The 7,795-nt window shown below is 44.2% G+C and overlaps 1 protein-coding gene across 1 annotated transcript in view; it reads left to right on the top strand.

Moving 5' to 3' along the window:
• SPI1 (Spi-1 proto-oncogene) overlaps positions 1-7,795 on the top strand; it is a 15,741-nt gene that overhangs the window by 3,186 nt on the left and 4,760 nt on the right. The window lies entirely within an intron of this gene.

Raw genomic sequence — 7,795 nt, 5'->3', positions numbered from 1 at the left:
ACACCCCATACCCCAGCCTGCATTTACTGAGCATCTTTGCTGTGCCAAGGCACGAGTCGGCTTCTTCCATGTTTACTTTCTTGTCCAATGCTCGTGGCCTTTTTACAAATGAGGAAACAGACTTAGAGAATGAAGTAATTTGGACAATGTCATACATCTAGTCAGGGGAACCCAGGTCTGTCTGCTCCAGGTCAAGTGCTTTTTCCTTTCCCCCCTCCCCTAATTCCTCCTCTCTGTTTTTGTCACCCCCTTATCCTGAACTGTTGGTACAGCCCTGCTCCCTGCTGTGTATAGCTAGAAGCATTTCTCAACCTCTACTGACACTTGAGACCAGATAATTCTGTTATGAGACCTCTTCTGTACACTGTGGGATATTTAGCAGTGTCCCTGGCTTCTACTCACTAGATGACAGTCAGACCACTAGTCACGACAACCAAAAATGTCTCCACACATGGCCAAACGTCCCTTGGTGAGGAGTACACGCAGAATAACTCCAATTTGAGAACTGCTAGGCTAAAGCAAAGGCTCTGAGGACCCCCTCATTCAGCAGGGGCTGAAACCCCAGTTTGTCAGGGTTGGGGTGAGAATGGGGCCTGGGCTGGGGGAGCCTTCTGTCTGGGTCTAACTGTCCACCCCAAGGCCCAGCCTCCATCCTGGAGCAGATTCAGGGGAGGAGAGAGAATTGTTAGGTACCAGGGACCTGGGCAGGGGGCTGTGAGAGGTCACTTGAAGTGGACCTTGGCATATTGATGGGGATACCCCTGAACCAAAGGTGAGGTACTCACTGAGGCATTCTCCAGGGGTTCCAAGATCTGGGCAGGCCAGACACTAGGGTGTCTGCAGCCCCAGAGGGAAAGGCACGCTGGTTCCCACAGCTGAGGAAAGTTTCATACTTGAACACGACACCTGGGGGCCAATCACACCTGTAGCTCCATTCTGCAGGCATGTCTATGGCAGTCTCAAGCTGATGGCCACACCCAGGGGTGCGACATGCAGCGAGTCCTTACTTAGGGCTCTCACGCTGCGATGTCAAACCTGTGAACAGCTTCACCTGGAGCTCATGCCTGACACCTATTATGAAGAACATATCTGGAAGCCATGTCTTGGGAAGAGGTGGTGGAGACACCTCAAGGCCACATCAGGGAACACACAGGCTTCTTTCAGAAACCCAGGGCTAGAAAGGCTTTAAAATATCCTCTTTTTCATCCTTTTAAGCTTATTTATAATTCTATAAGAAACGCATCCTGTCTGTGGTAAAGCCAGACAATTGAGAGAGAAAGTCTCCCTCATCTAACTCTATCCCCAGCTACCCCAGCCAGCATCAAGGACGAGTCTCCATGACCCAGAGACCACCACGCACACCTAGCCGTCAGGACCTGCGCAGTCAAGCCCTCTGGGCCTGAGGACTGGCGCCCCCTGGTGGCTCCAGGCAGCAGGACGGCTTGAGTTCCGGGAAGCTCAGGGCTGCCTGGGACTGCTTTCAGCTTTAGGGATCCTTTAGCCTTGAGCCTGACCCCCTTTCAGTTTCACTGGGTTTGAGTACATTTCCTCTGGATCTACTGAAGATTCAGTTTTCCTTTCTGTAATACGGGGCTGCTGTTCGTACATCTAGAAATGAGCTATACCTGGAGCCGGCTGATGGAGTGAGCACTTTAGAGAAAGACTTTCCTGTCTCAGTGCTGTTTGCAACAGGGTTCTAGGAGTGACTCCTGATTGGGTACCTGAGCACCCCACTTGGGTCACGAATCCCCAGTTCCTATAGAGACTTCTCTGGTGTCCCCACGAATCCCAGCCCCTTTTCCTCCCATACCGCCTCCCCATCACTCGCGATCTGGGTATCCGTTCTGCCCCTTCCTAGTACTGTGGGGGGTCGGGGGGGGGGAAATTCGCTGAAGGCTCAAGGGTAGAGATACCCCCAAATCCTTCCACCACTTCCTGCATGTCCTCTGCATCTGTAGTTTTAGGCAGTGAGGCTTAATGAAAAGACACAGGGGCGGGGCCTGGGTCTAGTCTTGGCTCCATCACTAGGCTGTGTGTAACCTTAGAGCAAGTGACAACCTCTCTGAGCCCGTTTCCTCATCTATAAAACTGAAAGCATGAAAATACTTGCCACATAGAGTTGTGACAATTATATGAGGCAATGCACGTAGTGTATGAGGTAATATGCTAAGTACCAAGCCGGGTAAATTTTCAGGACATGGAATGTTAACTTTACTGCAGCCCCCCAGGCAAGGAAGATGAAGCAGCTGGAAGAGCAGGAGGAGCACAGAGGGCTCTGTGCCAGATCAGTTGGGTCATTTTAATTGACTTAGCTGACAGTCAACCAGCCGTCCACCCACTTATCCATCCAACACTCATTGTTCAGTCTGCTTGTGCACTCATCTGCCAAATAGCCTCTGGTTATATGCCATGTACCAGACACTGTTCTAGGCACTGGAGGTTCCAGGGTGAACAAGACAGACAAAGCCACTGTCTTGGAGCTTACATTCCAGTGAGAGAGACAGTGAACAATCAAATAAGCAGACATGTAATCGTAAGTCCTAGAAAAAGCAGAGCAATGTAATGTGACGTGTCTATGTGAGGGGTTACCGTAATTTAGGTGATCAGGGAGGGTCTCTGAGGAGGTGGCAGTTGAGTGGAAATCTGAGAGAAGAGGAGGAACATGTGTGCAAAGGCAGGTGGGGGCAAGGGGTCCTAGGCAGAGAATAAGCACAAAAGCAAGAGTGACCTTGGCAGAGGGCCAGGGTGGTGGTGAGCGTGAGAGACGGGGGAGTGGAGGTGAAATGAAGTGGGGTGTCCGCAGAGGGCAGGCCATACGGGTCCTGGAGGCCATGGCAGGAGTTTGATTTTATCCTACAACCAATGGAAGCCATTGGACGGTTTTGAGCAGGGAAATGACATGATCTAAATAATTTTCTGTGTGTGTGTGTGTGTGTGTGTGTGTGTGTGTGCGTGCATGCACGCTTCTGTGTGTGTGGCGATGTGGTGAAAATCTAAATACATGTTAATTTTTGTTAATTTTTAAAATAACAAATACTCGTCGCAAAAAAGTTAAAAATACAACAATATATCAAGTCAAATATTTCCCTCACTGCCAAACCTCACTGTCCACTACTAGCACCTTAGTTTATCCTCGCAGACATTTTATTCTACATATATAATCCTGGATGTTTGTAAACATGTACATAATCTACTCATTCAAAAATGGAACTGTGGTATCACGCTGTTCTACTCTTAGCTATTTTTTACTTAAACTTACAGACTTTTCTCCATGACATACATAGCATATTAAAGATAGATTGAAATTTATTTTCCAAATCTTCCTGTTACAGTACTATGTAACTGAATGCATGCAGATTTGAAATAGAGACCTAGGAAATCATTCATTTATTCATGTACAAACATTTATTGTGTACCTTCTATCTGCTAGGTAAAGATGAATCCAGCTTGATTTTTAAATTTGAGACATTATCTATTCATTTGTACTATGAACCGTGAGAATTTGAGTCTCTAGTCATCGTAGCGCGCACACACACACACACACACACACACACTTCTCCACATATACCAAGATAATTATATAGTAGCCTTTTTCTTGGGTTCTAGCGTTATTGATATAATCAACACACAGTGCCATATAAATGTAAGGTGTACGGCACGATGACGTCACACATGTATACACTGAGAAATGATTGCCACAAGTCTAGTTAACATCCATCACTTCACGCAGTTACAAAACATTCTTTCTCCTTGTGATGAGAACTTTTAGGATCCCCTCTCCCAGCGCCTTTCACATGTAGCACACAGCAGTCGGACTGCCATCGCCGTGCTGCACATCACGCCCCAGGACTGATTTACCTCACAGCTGGAAGTCTGCGTCTTTCCACCCCCTTCACCCAGTTCTCCCCGCCCCCTGCCTCTGGTAACCACCATTCTGATCACTGTTTCTACGAGTTTGGTTTCTTTTGTGTGTGTGTGTGTGTTTTCTTTTTGAAGATTCCACATATAAGTGAACTCATCCAGTGTCTGCCTTTCTCTGTATAGTAATTTTTGTCGAATCAGTATCCAAATTTTCCATTATTATGACCAGGCGAACGTTACAACTGAGCCACGAGGAGTTCTTTTGGTACCAACACTTTCTTGTCCCTGAGTTTTTGAGCGGCAGTGTTGCAAGGACATAAGAGCCCTCACTCTGGAACCAGGCTGCTAGGGTTCGCACCGACTCCCCATTACTCTCTGGGGTGACCATGGGCAAGATATTTTACCTCTCTGTGCCTCAGCTTTCTCATAATGATACCTACTTCATAGAATTGCTGAAGTCAGTTACTGCCGGTAAAACGCTTAGGACAGTGAATGTTACATAAGGATTTGTTATTCTTATCAGTACAGTCTCCTAAGAAAGGATGTGTGGGGGGTAAGGCTTTGTGGTTGTTTTACCTTATTCATGTCTTTAATCTATGCTCTCACTTGGTTAATAGTAGCTTGGCTGTGTGTAAAAATCTGGGTTGAAAATCGTTTTTTTTTTTTCTCTTAGAAATTTGAAAGTAATTCTCTACTGTCTTCTGGTTACTAGAATTTTTCTTATGAAGCCTGATGCCTTTCCATGTCCACTTTTTTTAGTGTAACCTATTTTTTTGCTTGTTTATTTTTTCTGTTTATTTACTTTTGTTTTGACTCTGGAATAAGCTTTTAAAAGGTTACTTTGGCTGCTTTGTTGGAGAACAGATGGAGGGGAAGCAAGAATAGGAAGACAGAGAAAGGACAGTCAAATGACAGTGTCTTAGTGGTGGTGGCAACAGAGACAGAGAGAAGTGGACAGATTCAGGATATTTTTTGAAGGCAGGGCTCATAGAATTTGCTGTTTATTATTGTCATTATTAATTGTGGTAAGATACACATAATATAAAATTTACCATCTTAGCCAAGTATTCAGTTCAGTGGCATTAAGTATACTCACGCTGTTATATAACCATCACTGTCACCCGTCTCCATAGCTCTTCCATCTTGCAAGACTGAAACTCTGTACCCATTAAACAACAACTTCCTACTGCCCCCTCCCCTCAGCCCCTGGCAACCACCGTCCCACTTTTTGTTTTTATAAATTTCACTACATTATGTACCTCATATGAGTGAAATCATACAGTATTGCTCTTTGTGACTGGCTTATTTCACTTAGTGTAATGTCCTCAAGGTTCAGCCATGTTGCAGCATGTGTCAGAATTTTCTTCCTTTTTAAGGCTGAATAATATTTGAGTGTGTGTATATACTACATTTTGTTTACCTATTCATCTGTCAATGGACAGCTGGGTAACCTTTGGCTATTCTAAATAATGCTGTTGTGAACATGGGTGTACATGGGTGTATACATATCTCTTTGAGACCCTGCTTTCAGTTCTTTTCAGAATATACCCAGAAGTGGAATTTCTGGATCATATGGTAATTTTATGTAGTATTTTGAGGAACCACCATACTTTTTTCTATAGTGGCTGCACCATTTTACATTCTCATCAACAGTACACAAGGATTCCAATTTCTCCACATCCTTGCCAACACTTGTAATTTTCTGTTTTTTGATAATAGCCACCCTACTGGGGTTGATAGGATTTGCTATTTGAGATGGGATTGGTAAAGGAAATAGAGTTTCAAAGTATGAGTCCTTCTCTCCATCCATCTTTCCATATACTCTTTCCTCCTCTCATACTACTAACCATCCACCAATTTATTCACACGTCAATCTAAATCATCCACTCGTTCACCTTTCCAATTGTCCTTCCCCCCACCTACTGAACCCTCCATCCATCTCCCACTCATATATATATGTGTGTGTATATACATACACACACATATATATACACACACATACACACATATATATACCTATATCTATATCTATATCTATACATAGATATAGATATAGATATAGATAGATGTTATAGAGATAGATATATATATAGATAGATATAGATAGATAGTATAGATATAGATATAGATTAGATATAGATATAGAGAGAGATATAGAGAGAGATATAGAGAGAGATATAGAGAGAGATATATAGAGAGATATAGATATAGATATAGAGAGAGATTTTATATTCCAGGCACATTGCTAGGTACTGTGGAATGAATGAAACTCAGGTCCTGTCAGATTTATCTTTGCAATGAAAGGAATAGCCAAAGCCTTAATAACTAGGAAACAAGGTAGAGAGTAACGAGAACCACGAGACCTGGAGCTCCCTGCTCTGGGCCCTTAGTCTCTATCTCGGAACAGTCTGCAGGAGGCTGGCCTTCAGGAGCCCTTGCCCAGTGGTCTGTGATTTCCTGAGAAAGTTTCTTCTCAGCTCTTGCTTTCTTAATTCCTCATCTTCCTTCTCTGTCTCGATCTTACTTCTGTTCCCCTGGGGGAGCCCTGGCTTCAGCTGGGGTTTCTGCGCTAAGGAGATAAGGTCAACTGAATGACACTTAAGACTTGATTTTGTGTGTGTGTGGGGGGGTTGTTTTGAATATTATTTTATTTTTGTCCTGGTGACATAAAGGTATTAGTGACACCAAAAAAACTGAGTAAAAATAGGGATGTGTGGGTAGGACTTTGGTTCCAGTTTGGGAGCTGGTTTGAAAGGGAAGAAATGAGAGATTTAGATGAATGAATCATTGCTGGCTGGATGAGGGATGGATGGATGGATGGATAATGGTTAGATGATGAATGGATGAAGGATGGATGATGGATGATGGATGATGAATGAAGATGAAAGGTGGATGATGGAAGACAGAAAGATGGATAAGAGCAGTCGGAAAAGTCTCTCTGCCACCATGGGTCTTAATCAAAGCTTTCATTAACAGCCTTGTTCCTCAGAGGTGGTATGGTATAGTTGTAAGAGTTCAGTCCTTGGAGTCATACGCAGGTAGGTTTGGGTCCTGACTCTACTATGACTGCCTGTGGAGGAGGGACTTAGTGTTTTTGAGTCAGAATCTCCTCATGTGCTAAATGAAGATCATACTATAGTGGCCTCCTGGTCAGAGCTAAGGTGAAGATTAAATGAAATAATGTAGATTAAGTACTCAGCTCAGTGCCTGGTACATAAAAAACACATTAAAAGTTATCTTTTATTGGTCATTTAATCAAATATTAATTGAGACCTATTATGTGTTGGGTGCCTAACAGGCTACAGAAGGGAGGGTCCAGAGTTATCTCCAGATATGCAAGTGACATTGTATTCTTTTAAGGAGCAGAGAGTCATGCTAAAGAGGCATAAATTGCAGATGGCCTGGGTGGCCCATTGAAGAGACGAAAAGGGGTAAAGTAATGCATTTGTGAACAGCTATCCAGAAATGAGGTCCAAATTGCCCAGGAGTGCTGACCTTTGCACTAGGAAGTATTCCTTGCATGTACTGTGTTCCTTCAGAGGGCCCCTTACTTGGACCGTCTCTGCCTACCAGACAACGTTTATTACGTAATTGCCTGAGTGCCCAAATCAAGGGTAAAGGTGAGGTTTCCGTTGGGCCTTTTGAAACTTTAATTGTAGCTTAAGAGTCTCTGTTGTTACTTTCTGGGGACCCTGGGGCAGGGTTCCAGAACTTCAGTGAGCAAAGGAACCTTCTTGGGACCCTGTTAGAGTCCGGATTCCCAGCTTCCCTCTCAGCGCTTCTAATTCAGTGAGTCTCAGTGAGCCCCAAACCTGCAGGATTTTCCAGCCCTGCAAATGACTCTGATGAAGGTCCACTGTGACCCGCTTTGAGAAATGCTGGCCTCAGGCTGGGACCACCAGAGTGAGCCCATGAGTCTCAGATAATTAGAACA

Source organism: Pteropus alecto, unplaced genomic scaffold (genome assembly GCF_000325575.1).
Source record: "Pteropus alecto unplaced genomic scaffold, ASM32557v1 scaffold71, whole genome shotgun sequence".
NCBI classification, from domain to species: Eukaryota; Metazoa; Chordata; class Mammalia; order Chiroptera; family Pteropodidae; genus Pteropus; species Pteropus alecto.
Note: the sequence above shows the minus strand (reverse complement) of the source record. Positions and strands in the feature narration are given on the sequence as shown.